Genomic DNA, 15,395 nt, shown 5'->3' with positions numbered 1-15,395 from the left:
CTCATCAGAGTGACCAAAAACTTCTGTCTTAAAAGGCTTAACATTAAAATCAATTTATCAACCATACCACTATGTTTGATTCTATACCACTATAAGCATACTACAGGTATTCTAAAATTAATCACTATTTTAACTCATAATGACAAGCAGTCATACATTATCTGACTATACCTGTAGCTGACATAACTGCATTCCCTGGAAATCTGCTGTTGCATTTGTGTCCTTTCTGGCATCTAAAAAACAGAGAAACCTAAAACATTAGGGTTACTCTTGCCTTCTGCATTAGTCGCAAAGGTGAAAGGCATTTTTTTGCTTTAAAGCACAGAAAGCAAACCACCACCCAGAATTCAAATGTGCCAAAGAGCACCCAGGGCTGTATCACCACAGATACTGAACCTCACAGTATGAGAAAAATGTTTTGTAATTACTCTGTGAAGTTAGTCTGATTATCTAAGTTCCCAAAAGTACATGCAAAGGGAAAATTGTTGCTTTTCATTTCCCCATGGTTTTAATGTAGACATGTCTGCAGAACACCTATGCATACTAAGACAGAGTTGAATACAATCCATTCTCTCATTTTTTTCTTAAAAATACATTACAGTAACTCTTATATACATAACAAAATGTTTGCCTAATTATCAGATATTTGTTTATAAATCTTTCACAGTTACCTAACATGTCCAAGTTTGATCCACAAAAGAGTAATAATTTAGCTTCTCAAACTGTAACTGTGTTACTTCCCATAAAAGACATTCACCCACACCTACAGTTCAAAAGGTTTTATCTTTTATTGCAGCACTAACAAGGGTCATGATGGTAACTCCAGACAAGTTAGGAAAACAGCACTGCTATTAATTATTGTTATTTACAGTATATAGTAGTAAATTAAATTGACAATAAAAGGTACTGCTATGATTTATCATAGTATTAAAACCTCATTCACTCTTTTTTTCCCTTCTGAACTACTGCACTCAGTATTAAAATTCAAGCTTTTTACCTTTTCACTTTAATTAGATGACGTGTTTTTGTAGAAAGTAAAATGTAATATGTGTGAATGTTAGTAAGAAAAGAGCAGAAGCTATGATTAGAAAAACAAAACTTGAGATTAAATATCTTAGGAAGATTTTCTTGTTCTTACTTTTATGCAACTGCAGAAAATCCAGCAAAACCGTTGTTCAGGAAGTCCAACATCTGGTAAACTTAAAGAAAACCTGGACAAAAGATAAGAAATACAAAATCCAACTTTAAGAAAAGGAAAACAACTGGTAGCCAGATAGTATTTTCCCACAATTGTTTTTTATAATTTATAAAAAAGTATTAACTGACAATGACATTATGTTAAGAGTGCAAAAGATCATGGCTCTTACTGCTTTGCCACCACTCTTTTACAGAATTTTTCAGACATAAGCCATCTGTATTAAAATGGCAACATCTGAAGTGTAGTAAAATTTTAGATAGTAACATCCTCATTACTATTGTACAAAATAATAAGGAACTACTTTCTGCTTCTTATAATTAATATTGTTTTTGGAACTACTGCCTTTTTGCTAAAACTGCTAAAGCAGCCAATATGGTACAGGGCTGTAGAGATCTGAATTACTGAGCTCAGCACTTTTGCCTGCATGTATGATGCTCACAAACACATTATGTGTAAGAAAAAGCATGTATTATTGCATAACATTCTTAATTGCATCTCTCCCTGCAGGACTCCATCAAAACACGGCACGTTGGATCTTTATAAAATATATTATGTAGGAGGAATTTAGAAAAGCAGAATGCTAGTAAACAGCCATTGCACATATAGTTACAGTGCATTATGTACTTAATAACCTAAATTTCTCAGAAGACTGTGAAGATTTTTAGTAAACCTAAATGGGCATTAACTCCACATGCTTATATGTAGCACAACCTTTACTTGCTGTTCTAAGATATTAGCCCTAATTACAGACAGTTTCCATGTTCACAAATTCTGTCTAAATATTCCTTCAGTTAAAGACATATCTATAGTTCATTGCTGTCCAGATCTGAAGTTATTTAAAAGCTAAAGAGGGAGGTTGGCTGCACTAGTCTTCCAGGGTAAGTGGGTGAGTTTGTTCTCTGAAAATGCATTATCAATGTGCTTCCTGGGGCTGGAGAACAAAAGCACAGGATATGGGGAAGGTAATCTTCCTGAATGGCTTTGGCAAGACTGCTTCAGGACATCATGTCCCACTCTGATAATTCACCAAACATCTATTTAGAGCATGCATGTGTAAAAAGAGAGAGGAGGGAAGAAAAAGGAAAAAAAGGAAAAAAAAGAAAAAAAAGAAAAAAAAAGAAAAAAGAAAAAGGTAAAAAAAAATCACTCTGACTGCCATGGAGAAAATGGATCCTTGGGATTTGTATGCAAAACCACAAAGAGACAAATTGTTCCGCCCCTTAGTATTTAAAGGTTTCCTTAATTTCCATTATAGCAATTGGGAACAAGCTCTTGTTCAATGCTTACAGGAGAAGTACCTCAGAGTTCTTCTTGTCATTGCTTTCTTTCTTTACCCTTGGAACAGGCGGGGACAACCCCAGGAGCACATTTGCAGTGGTCTAAATGGTGTATTGTGAAGCTGTGAAGCATTTCCTTCAAATATCATATTAACAAACAGCTTTTAAGTTGGTTTCTCTTGGAAAACTCTAGCTTGGCCTGAAGGGAAGCGAAGGAGGCAGTGAAGAGGAGACTAAAATGGCGCCGCTGATGGTGAGACTTGTGTTGATCCCGCCAAGTTTTCCACTGACATTCAGTGGAAGCCTTTCCACCCCTCTGTCTGCTCACCCATCTACTCTTCTCAACACAAGATATTATGAAAGTGTATCAGATGAAGACAACTGGCAAAAGCGTCTGGTTTCATCTCAGTTAATGCAGAAAAAAGTCCTTATCCACACAGTGCTGATCTAGAAAGAAGCGCCTCAGTCTTGACAGGAATTTTCTCCAGTCATAAATTTAAAAAAAACGTCACTGCATCATCCTAGACAAAAGCCCAGCTTATTAATATCAGTTGCAGTTTTACACTAATAAAGAAATTAAGATATTATTAGTACAAAAGTAATTAGCACACTGTCTTGGGTGTCCATGCCCAGGTTTCCTTGCAGGTGCTTCCAGGGAAAGCTCTGTGAGGAGCTGCTGCCCGCCAAAATGCACCCAATTCCGGTTCCAGCCGGTTCTGCAGCAGCGCAGCGCGGTGCCCAGCAGAGCCCAACAGCGACGTGGTGACATTTCTGTGGGAAAGAGAAAGGTCAAAGCAGTGCCTGGCAGCCAGGGGAAACCATCAGGAGCCAAAGCTGACAGGAGAAGTGAGGTGGAGGGGGAGCTCCAGGGGCCAGGGCAGGGATCCCCAGGCAGCCTCTGGAAAAAATCCGAGGGAGCAGCCCATGATCCATGCAGCCCATGGACAGCCCCATGCCAGAGGAGGCAGATCTTGGTGAAGCAAGAGCTTCTGTCAGAGAGAGACCCCCACTGAAACAGGAAGAGTGTGAGAATGAAGCTGCAGCAGAGATGAACCCATCCTGACTGACTAAAGCGGCCATTCCCCTGGTTGAGGCTGGAGTGGGTTAGAGGTGTTGGGCAGGAATTACTGAATTTGAGCCTGCAAAGATCAGGGGGGGTAGGAAGGTGTTGTTACAATTTTGTCTTTGTTCCTCACCATTATTTGACATTAAATTAAATTAATTTTCCCAGAGTCAAGTCTGATTTGCCCATGCCAGTAACTGATAAATGATCTCCTGGTCTTTATCCCAACCCAGAAGCTCTTTCAGCTCACTCTCTCCCTGTCCTGGGGATGAGGGAGATGAGAGAGCAGCTGAATGTGTACCTGGCTGCTACACACTACACGTACACTACAAATGTCACCATCCCCAGGCTTAGGAACACTACTGACTGGCAATTGAGGGGGCAACGTGATAAAAAAGGTGGAGATAGTTAAAGGCAGTAAGTATCAAAAGAGGGGAAAACTGCATTTACTTATCCCCATCTGGCTTATTATTGACTTCAAACTCTGCAATCTCTGGTCTATATGTATATTTTGATCACATATCCATAGTGCCAGTATTTATTTCAGTAGCACATTTGGGCCTCTGTACTCATTTAGTTCTATTCTCACCACCCAACTGGAACCCTAAATACAGTTACAGTCTATCTGTGGGTGTCATGCTGTGTAGCTACAACAGGCATGAGTTACTGTAGCAACCTTTTCTTCTACTCTTGAATTGTGTAAACATTTGAAAAGATCTATATCTACAAATAATCAATTTCTTTTATTCTGTCAAACCCTGTATATATCTATACCTACCTATAGGGACAGATGAGTGAAACTGTAGGGATATTTGGGAAGACTATATAAAGAACAAGCTTTCTAATAACTATTATGTTCATATGACAAAGACTATATAAAACAAAAGAAAACTAATAAAATACTTTTTTTAAAAACACTGTTTTCAGGAGATATACACTGCATCCACATTATGACACCACCAGTATCCTATACTTTTAGACATATCTTTTCCTGAGGTGCATTTAACATCCATTAAACTTACCATTAGCCTCCACTAGAATTAAATTTCTTCCAGTACCATATAGTTAATTTCTGGTTAGAAGCTCTGCTGATGCTACCTCTAATGCTTGTTCCAACATCTTTCCCAACATTCTGGTAAGTGATTTTTTTTTTTTTTTTTTTTTTTTTTTTTTGCAGACAGCTTCCACCCTTCCCCACCAGTTTCACACCCCCATGTCTCCTTTCCTTAAGTAACCATAAAATTCATCCAAGAATGTTCAAGTACATTCAGTACACTTCATCAGTAATGACACTCCTGACCGGCTACTGAAGAGTACCAGTCTTGCTCTTACACATTCGATTTGTGTAGCAGTTGTGATATTGATCTAACAGTCCACAAAAACACAGCTTTCAATGGTTACAATAATTGAGCAAAACAGGTCCATTCTGAAATTATTAATACTATCACAGGGAGATTAATTTCCTTTTGATGTTCTTCTATCAGGAACTCTGCTTTGATTCATTGATGTCACAGAACAAATTAGTGCAGTACATAGCCAAGCAGTATGATATTAAAATTGGACATTATTCTGCCACTGATATCAAACAATAAAGTAGCAGATGGCTTTTTTTTTTAGAAATGGCTTTCATGTCAGAGCAAAAGGCTGCACAAACCAAAATTATTTCTTTTTTTCTGGAAGTTTTTCTTGTTTGGTCTGGATCCAAATCATCAATGTATGAAAAGATTGTATTTCTGATTAAAGGTCAAGCATTCAATGGTCTATAGAAGAAAGTGCATAACCTTTTAGATTTTGGCTCTTTAGCTTCAAAATGGCAACAAAACACTTGGCAATAAACACTGACCAACAAATATTTGCTAAACATTCAATTTTAATAACATTGTCTTTTTACTTAAAAGCATTACTTACAACACATGCTGCACTTGTTGTGAGAGGAATTATTCCTCCTGTAATTAACTGAAAACAAGAATATTTACTCTGCCATCAAAACTGGGTTTGTAAAATCAAGCTTTAGTGTTCCAATGTTCTTGGTTTCTAGACTAAGCCTGAACTTGTTTCTCCAGTGAATTAAAGACAAATGTTACGATTCTGTCACTTGTTTCAATGGGAAATAAATATGATTCAGTGTCTTCCTTCTAACATGTCTTCCTATGATACTACCAATGTCTTAAGGACACATTCTGCCTCTCTCCATTCAGGACAGATATGCAGTTCAGAAATTAAGTCAAGGTATTTGAATGCCCAGGTTTAGGGACAAGCTTCTTTCTGGAGGAAAGACCAACCTACAGCTGTTACTGTTCCTTCTGCCAGCTGCTGGTGTGCATATATACTGTAAGGAGTAAAAGACCATTTAAAAAGCACTGTTGTCTGTGACTACTTTTAAATGCATGGATTAAAAATCCGCAATGCACAAAGGTTTGTTTCATGTTGTGTTCAACATGGACAAGGAGAAGTAACTAAATGCATGTTTTATGCAGCTTTTCTTGCCCACCAGCAGATGGGTGGAACATCAGATACAGCAGAATCTTTGAATTTCAATTGCACAGATGAGGACAATATATTTAAAGCATATTCTGTACACAAGTCATCAATTTTTTAGCTTTAACTTTATATAATACAGTTTTCAGGGGCCTAGGAAAATAAACAAAATTAAGCCACTTACTTTGATCTCAGCCCATGGGAATAGGAAGAAAAGAACAGGCAAAGATACTCACATATTTAGTGAAAATAGCAGAGTGAAAATATAGAAACTAAAGAAACCCATAGAATCTCTAAGACAGGAATAATACTTCATTACTTCCTAAAAAATCACCTCATCACAGAAACACAAGATGCTGCTAAGTGGATTAGCTGCAATACAAATCCTATTGAACGGAACAGGCCTTCTAACAACTTGCAATTTGCATTTCTCCATGGAGGATTGGTGATTAGTTTTGCATTAATTGCAGCAAACTGTTAATACTATACCAGCCAGGTTCCACGGGCAAGCAGAATCACTTTTTCATTATCAATTCTTATTAGTTGTGTGTATTTGATGCTAATATATCAGCAAAATTGAGTTTTCCTTTTATTCTCATTAGTACAAGATCTTTTGAAAGCTTGGACTACTTAGGAAAGAGGTTTAAGGGGGCTGCCTACGTATGAAAAAGAAGACACTTAAATTCATTTAAATGAGTGAAAACACTAAGTTAATAACACAAAACACAGATATATTTAGAAAGTTCTGTACATGTAGGGATTTTTTTCCTTTGAGCAAAAATGTTTAACAAATTCATACAATTTTTCATAAATGTTTAAGAAATTCATATAAATTTTCATATATTCATCTCCAATTTTAGCAAAATGCTCTGAACCACATATGCAGAGGAAAAATTTCAAGTTACTTTTCTGAGTTGCTATGTCCCTTTCTCTTCCACCCCACAAAACACCCCCAAAATTGTATTCACCATGATTTTTAATGTAAAGGATATTTACAATATATAATATTTAATATAATAAGGCTAAACTAACAATGAGATCCCCAGTTTCCAGAGTTAAAAGATGCTTATTTTCTTTCAAATTAAATTAATTAACAGTAAAATTGTAGGCACAGAAAATGCTTTCTGTATTCACTGTAATAGTGAAATATTTGGCTTTGTCAGCAACAGAAGTCCTCTTTTTGGTATTGAAAATGATGTGATTGCTTAGTTAGTTTGGAAATAGTGAAAAAGAGTGAAGGCTTTCTAAACACAGAGAAGTACAACTTAGTGCTGTTTTCCCATAAAGCTGCAGAATGCAGGTCCCTTTCAGCTGTTAAAAGATTGAAGAATGACTCGGAGTAGAACAATAATGTCAGAAGAATGGGGAAGTGCACACCAGACAGCCATAAGAACTTCATTTGACTTGTATTGGCAATTGATTTAAATGGAATTGCAACCACCCATCAAGGTCAAGAGTGCTTTCTTGTCGTTTGGGACCTCTGTGTCAACTGTAAATGTACAATGGTCATCTATTTTTTACAAACAGGTTCAAATCATTATAAATCCTGTTTTAGAATTATTGTTTTAATGTTCTAGGTAATGTGATTTTACCAAACAGTAGTATTGCTAACTGAGCAGTTTGCAATATATTCTTTGGAATATAAATTATTCCACTAAATAACAAAATAGCCTTTATCAGACACTACATGGTTTAACTAAAAGAGAGAGATCACATGAGGTGCCTTCCATTTCATTATAGCAGTGGTCCTTCTAAGACAGCAATGTTGTGATTTCAGGACAAGACCTTACAACAAGGTCTCACTTAACATTAGCACATGAACATCAGGCAAATACTAAACTAACACTTGAATGAATCCTGAAATACTGTCTCCAGATCAAAATCTCTGGAATATTTTGCAACATCTGTAATAAATTCTCCCTCTGAAGCAGGAAACAACCTATTTATTTGAATTTTGTATATTTAGAAAGAGCCCTCACTGTGACAGCTGTAGTTTTTTTATTTCTCCAACAAAATGTGGGTTTCTGGTGTTCTAAAGCCAAATAAAAATCACATCTGTGCTTTTGAGATAGTGATAAACCCAGGTTCCTGACTTACAGAGGTGAGGGGTACTATGAGTAAACAAGCCTAAATATCACATCTCGATATAAACATTAAAACCTAAAGACTAACCTTGCTTTTCATTGCATTACCACTGAATTAGTTTCACTATTATGTAAGCTACCTTTAATCAGTTATTTGGATTCCTTTAGCAGCACTGACATAAATGGTTGCCTTCAAATAATTTTTTAACTGATGTATAAACACATCACGAACACTATATTCCTGCATTTGTTAGGGTAACTACTTTTGGAAGTTCTTTTTTCACCACCATTTAATTAATATAATAGATACCTTTTTTACCTTCTAGTCCAAACTCATGTTTGTCCAAAGTCAGGTCAACACCACCTGAGCAGCAATGCAGCCTATACAGCACGATCACTGTGGAGTACTACTACACACCTTCCCAGCCATCACTTGGTTTAGAAGTTTGTAAAAACAAATGCTTTTAATCTTTTCTTTTACAGCTTCCTATTTTGACTAGTTACCTAATAATGATTTAGTAACCTAATTGACAGCATAGAAATACATAATAACCACGTATTGAAAACAGACATGAGCAATATTATATCACCTGATATAGTGGCTTTCATACAACCATTTCATTACCTGCAAGCTTCTCAGTAATGAATATGCCATTAAAAGGGGATTTTTAATTTTCATGTTTCTCATGTTGTAATTCTCCAATAAATTTATCTGACTTCAAACATAAATAAGTTTCATTATTCCTCATTATTAAAAGAAACAAACACATTCTCCTTTACTGAAAGGGTGTCATATTATTAGATGACCTTCCTACATCAAACAATGAATGAAAAAGGACCTGACAACTTGCAGGAAAATATTTAATCAGACATTAGGACATTAATTGTTAGTTAGGCAAGACAAAAGACATTATTGTACTAACAAATGCTTTAAAAAAGTATTTTACAAACAAGAGACAAAAACAGACTCAAGTTTTACTACACCAGTAGACAAGTCCCAGCTTTTCAACAATTTATCACCGATTTCTTAATTTGGTTGCTTTAAACATGTTTTTAAAACATACTTGATAACTAGTAAAAATTGTATACAAATAAATGACATTTCAGATAAGTTTTATTGACTTAATGCTCTGGTAATAAAATTATAACAATCACTATTATTTTGATTTATTGCAAATTTTACTTTTGCCTTCAAAGAACTTGGTGTATGGCAGAACTGAATGCAATGCTGCTGCTGCCACCTCAAGGTCACTACTGAAAAGTGTGGTGGTTCATTTGCAGCTACTAACACTAAATAAATAGTAGCAAGACTCAGTTACTAGGAATGAACAGACTCCTCTGCATTCCTGCACTTATTCTATGCTCATTGTATGCAGATGCTACACACATATTTGCAAAGAAAATATAATATTGTGTCTCTGTGAGCATGGAATTGCATGGACACACACCTGTGTGCACATGTAGTGATAAAAGGGTTAGAGAAGAAAATCTTTGGACATCAAGGAATGTTCATAAAGTGAGCCAAACCATGATGTCCTAATTTTACATAAACTAATGAACTTGAATATAAACTAATGAACCTGACTTTCTGAACTTAAAAAGGGAATTTAGAATTTGGTCTAGTACCTTTTGAGGGTATTGTTGCTTTTTTAAACTTGGAGATGAAAATCACAGTAGAATGTAAAACTCCAGTTTGACCAGTTGTTTCTGTAAGCTTATTGAGGGAACAAGTGCCCAGGAGGTTCTCTAGGACAGATAGGAAAGTTATATAAGTTTTCTTATTTAAGGTTTTGGAGGACAAGTAAATATTTTTTTGGAAAAAAATGGAACAATTTATTTCTTGGGCATATATTTGTTTGCATGCTCCAAAATCATATAAATCATGTAAATTTGTAACCCTAACAGTTCTACAGGAATACAACAGGGCCTCACACCATCATATACATGACATGTGGGCAGCTACATAAATTTTGCAAATTTAACAAGATTAGATTAATGCCACTGCTGCACTGAACTTACCTGAAAAATGTCACACTCTAAAATTACAAGTTACTGTATAAAGCCCACCTCAGGCACCTGTGTGTTTAGATTTAAAAGCCCTACCTAATCCTATTTAGCAAAAAACAGATTGCACTTCAAGTAAAAAAGTTTGCAGGAAGAGATCAATCTATGGAACTTGAGGAAAGTTGCCAAGATGAGCCAGACCAATAACTGAAGGGCAGAGGACTGGTCCACAGTTCCCTTTAATGATATGAGAAGTACTCAAAAGCATTTTTTTTTTTAATTTAACTTACCCAGTTTATATGCTGAGTAGGAAACTTCAGTACCTTTAATTCTGGACCATATTAATAATGAAATTAAGTCATGGATATACCAGAGTTTCACACCTGATCGGCTTTTTAATTTTTTGTGGTATTTTATACTCTATTTATAGTGCACATAGTGCAAACTCTAGGAGTTCTCTCTTTCACTAGAAATGGTATTTTAGAAAGCATATTTTAGTTGACAATGACTGATTGAACAAGGGAGAAAAAAGTAATGCTTTTTAATTACAACTGTAAAAAAATTACCAATTAAATAAATGGCAGGAAGATCAGAACCCCAGGGAGCCCAAATCTTTTTAGGGAATGTCCTCATACCACTGAAGTATTAATTCATGTAATGTAGGATCTGATTCCATGCTTACTGCAACTTATAATTCACAAATAAATTCTTCTGAATATGTAAAACACACACTGAAGACCGTCACTGAGGCAATAGTGAATGTAACAACTGCCTTCAGGATGTATCTGCTATAATTCAACACTTTAAGTACAGATAATTTCTCTTAAGAATGCAAAGGACACTTCTGTCTTTTCACTGACTATTAAAAAAAAAAAAGTGGTTGTCTGCTGCCATTGTTGGAGTCTTCTGTGCATATAACTCCCCTTGCTACAACTGCCAGTAGTAAATCACATTTTACACTCCTTCCCTCAATTGGAATACATACCTAAGAAAGTCTGGAATACGAGCTGGCAAAAATACCAGTATCTATAAAACAAAACAAAACAAAACAAAACAAGACAGCAGTAAGGTCCAGTTGTCACCTACCAGTGGACAACATCATTCCCACAGCTGTAAAGGACTTTAAACTAGTAAATGGACTGGCTAGTTGAAAAGACTATATCTGTAGACCCATAAATCTAGGAGAGGAGGGGAATGAATATAGGGATTTTTGGTCTAATTTCCAGTACAAAGTAAAGTACGTGTGATTTTAGGAAATGGAGTGGGTCCTATAATAAAGCAGAGTCAAAGATATTTCTCCTTAATTCATTGAAAAGTATACATAAAGTATAGAGTGAAGAAAATCTTATCATTCAACAACGTCATTAAAAAATACAAGATCTAAAGGAATGGGAGATATTCACTGATTTGCAGGGTTAGTAGTACTAAAATAATTAAAAGATGGATGAAGGAAAAACAAAACCCAAAAAAGAAGTTAAAAAATCATGGCTATTGCCTGAATATACAACATATATCAAAATTACAGCTTTTTAGCAAGTAGTAATAATTTAGATTTAGTAAACATTTAGTAACCATCTTCTCAAAAAACAGGAGATACGTATCCAAATTAAATTACTGTATATCAGCCCCTAGATGCCATTGTTGCAGCTGAAATATCACTTAATACAGAACTTTCCTCATTCTGCAATAGAAGAGGCCGTGTAAAGCAAAACAAACCATGTAAGTAATATAAATTCTGTTCAGTTTTAATTCTTCAATGCCAAAGCACAAAGACCTTTAAGGCTACAATTAAAAAAAGCTAACTAGCTATACAAAAAGGTTGTACGTGACTTTGGGGTGCTGACAGTTACCTAAGCACAGTCGTCTCAAAGGAGATGGCAATCCAAACCTCAATGTAAAACATCATAAACACCTCTCACAAGGAAAGAGACTTTGCAACTCCAATCAATGTTTGCCTCTATACAAAAAACTATTGAGATTTCTTATAGTTTACACATCTCTAATTCTGTCTGGAACAGCTTTACCTGTTTGCTCTATACAAAAATACAATTACTGGGTTTTTTTAAATTTTACAATGTTTTTTCCTACAATATCTTGTAGCAATGAGTTCCAGTTTATTACACATAAGAGAACAACAACAAAAAAATAATCCAAAACTTCCTGTACCTGTTTTGAAAGTGCAGCCATTCAGCTTCTCTGAATATCTAGTTTGTCTGATGATAGGAGAAGAATATTTAAAGTGAAATTTATTTTCCTTATACTATCTATTATCCCTATGTATCTATCATGTTCTCCTGTACTATCTCTCTAGATAGAGGAATATAGTATTGCTTTGCTTCCCTGTATATTTTTTTCAGTACTTCTAATAATTTTTAATGCATCTGCAATATTTTCTCTCAGAACAGAACAGTCCTTTTTCATGATGAGTAACACTATTATTTTTTCCTATACAGAGCTCTTACCACTATTCTCTCTCTGCATTTTCAAAGATTATACCCCAGATTTCCAAATTTCTGTATTTAGAGGGTCAAAACGTTGCTTGTGTAAGGCTCCATTTCCCAGTAAGAACTCTCAAGATGACCACCTGATAAATCGAAGTACCCAAAACATATGCACCTATGTGAATATATGCAAATTCTTACACCATTTTCAAACCAAGAAACTCCCAGAAATTTCTTTTTCATGTAATAATCACCTATATTTTATTCACTCTGCATTTTTTTTCCAGACAGAACAGTGGTGAGCAAACAAACCTATGTATGCAGACACAGACAGAAAGAAACAAATTACTCAGAAAGAATGAGAAAAGTAAGCCCAGGCTCATGTATTGCAGTAAGTCCACAACAATGGCAGAAAAAAATTTATGGAGGATCTACCTCATGATAGACAAAGGCCACCTCCAGGCTGCCTAAAATTGAAGCAAAACATAAAAGAGAGAAAAAAACCCCAAAACTACTTCTTCCATGCCACTCAAAGTGCTCACCCAGTACTCTTGGTCACTGCTGACCCAGCAAGAGGTCTGCAAGCCAAAGCCTCTGCTCCAACCAGTGCTCCTTGCAAGATTCACTTCTGTTGTACACACCACTATGAAGCAGTTATTTAATCTCCACTCAGAAGATTCAGTGACCCCCTTTATAGAATACATTAGAATTATAATGGGAAAATTATAAAGCTCTTGGAAAGGTTTTGGAACAGCCAGACATGAAAATGTAGAAAACTCATGGGCTAAATTGAATTTTTTATTGACAATTACATAACTCATTGCTGTACAAATCATTAATGAAAATAAGCCTAATCATTAATCTTGATGACTAAAAAGAGTTTAAGACTGAGGCCACAGAGAATAAACAGACACCTTATAGGCAAGCTACTATATGTAGATTTCACTTATTTAAAAAGCGTAAACAAAAAGGTGTTTACACTTTGCATGTATCTACTTCAAGATAGCATCTTACCTCTAAGTTTACTTGGTGTTTCTAGACTACGTATTAATCTTAAATTAAGCTTAAAATGTTTACCATAAACTCAGGCCACTGGCATTCTGTACATATTTACAGTAATTACAGAGCAATTTTTTACAAACTTTTACAAAAACATCAACAATCTGAACACATTATACTCAATACAAGTGTGCCACTTCTACCACTCAGGGACAGTTGCCTTATCCAACTTTCATTTACTTTCATTTCTCCTCCAACTTAAAAGCAGTGAAAATGAAAAATATGAAATGTACTTTGTGAATTCAGAACCCTTTCAACTTAATGTAAAAATGTAAAACCTAAATGTTTTTGGTATATTATCATACTTACACAGAGAATGATATCTTTAACTTAGACCAGCTTTAATTAAACAAAGAATAACTGAGTGTATGGAAACCATTAGTCATTATCAACACAGTATTTTTAATCTAGATGTATCAGATCCTAGCATATTTTGATTGGAAAAGGGAGGGTGAGAGTTCCTTATCTGCAAGAGTGATTCCATTCAGATAACTGGTTAATTTAACTATGACAAATACAGAAGTGGAAACTAAGCTTTTAAAGGAACATCTAATAATGCAGAGGAGCTGAAACAAAATGCTATAAATACTATTATTACTACTATGACATTTGTCATTTTGAATACTATTCAGCTTCAATTAAAAAAAAAATTTAAATTAAATGCACTTTAGTAGGTCTTAAGATAGAGTGTATCCTTGCATTTTGCATGGGAGATGAATTAGTGGTTATGGTGGTGTAGGACTGATGGTTGGACTTGGTGATCTTGAAGGTCCATGATGATTCTATTGTTTTCTCCACAGCAATTTCTTTTAGAAACAATCCTTCCTAAAATCTTACCAAATTATCTACCAGGTCAGAGACTGTACAACAAGGTTTTAAATAACTTCACACAATTAAACAGAGCTTCATAATTCAAGAACTCAAAGTAACAGTATAATTAGATGAAACAACGCCTATTGAAAGGATGGGTAAATCTGTCTCTTGAACATTTCCTTATTTGCTTGTATTTCAAATGTATTTCCTATCTTTGTGAAAAATACAGAATCATTAACAGAATTCCCAGATGTGGGAAAGAGCGAACCTGCAAAAAGCTGCTACCATTTACCCAAGTGTTCCCCAAACCCAGCTGCAGACCCATCCACATCACTACACTTCCAACCCCTTTCTGGAAATTATTTTACCTGCCATGACCTAGCCGTGAGCCACTTCTGAAACTCATTAGTCCCCTAACTTGTCAGTTGATATGGAACATCTCATATACACAGCACAAAACACTTCTTTGTAGCTTCTCAGTTTGTCCCAAGATGCAGCATGTGCTCTCCACTCCATATTCCTGCTCTTAAAATTTGTTGTGAGTTATCTGCCGTTTACACTTGGAAACATTTACAATGATTTACGATTTTAGACCCAAAACATGGGCGTTGTTGTGTTGTGGGTCTTTTTAGCTACAGGTGTTTACCAACTGAAAACTGCGCTGAAAGAAAATGCCTTTTGGGAGACCACACCATTTTTCGAAGGGCATCACGCTGCCTGGCTTGGCACTGGATGCTGGGATCCTGACCAGCTCCAGGCTCACCAAGTCAGGAAGCCAGATGATCACCCAAGCACAGGAGCTGCAAGGTAGAAACACCACTTATTTTGAGACTAAACAAAACCATCAGCTCAGCGACACTGGGCCAGCAGGAGCGGCTGCGCATCGCTGGTGGTGCCGAATGGAAACTTAAATTAAGATGATAAACGCAACGACAGAGCCCGCGCCGGGGCGAGGGCCGGGGGCGGTGTGGCGGGGCG

The sequence above is a fragment of the Heliangelus exortis genome, chromosome 13, assembly GCF_036169615.1.
Source record: "Heliangelus exortis chromosome 13, bHelExo1.hap1, whole genome shotgun sequence".
NCBI lineage: Eukaryota > Metazoa > Chordata > Aves > Apodiformes > Trochilidae > Heliangelus > Heliangelus exortis.
The sequence above is the reverse complement of the archived record's forward strand: the minus strand, read 5'-3'. Positions refer to the sequence as shown.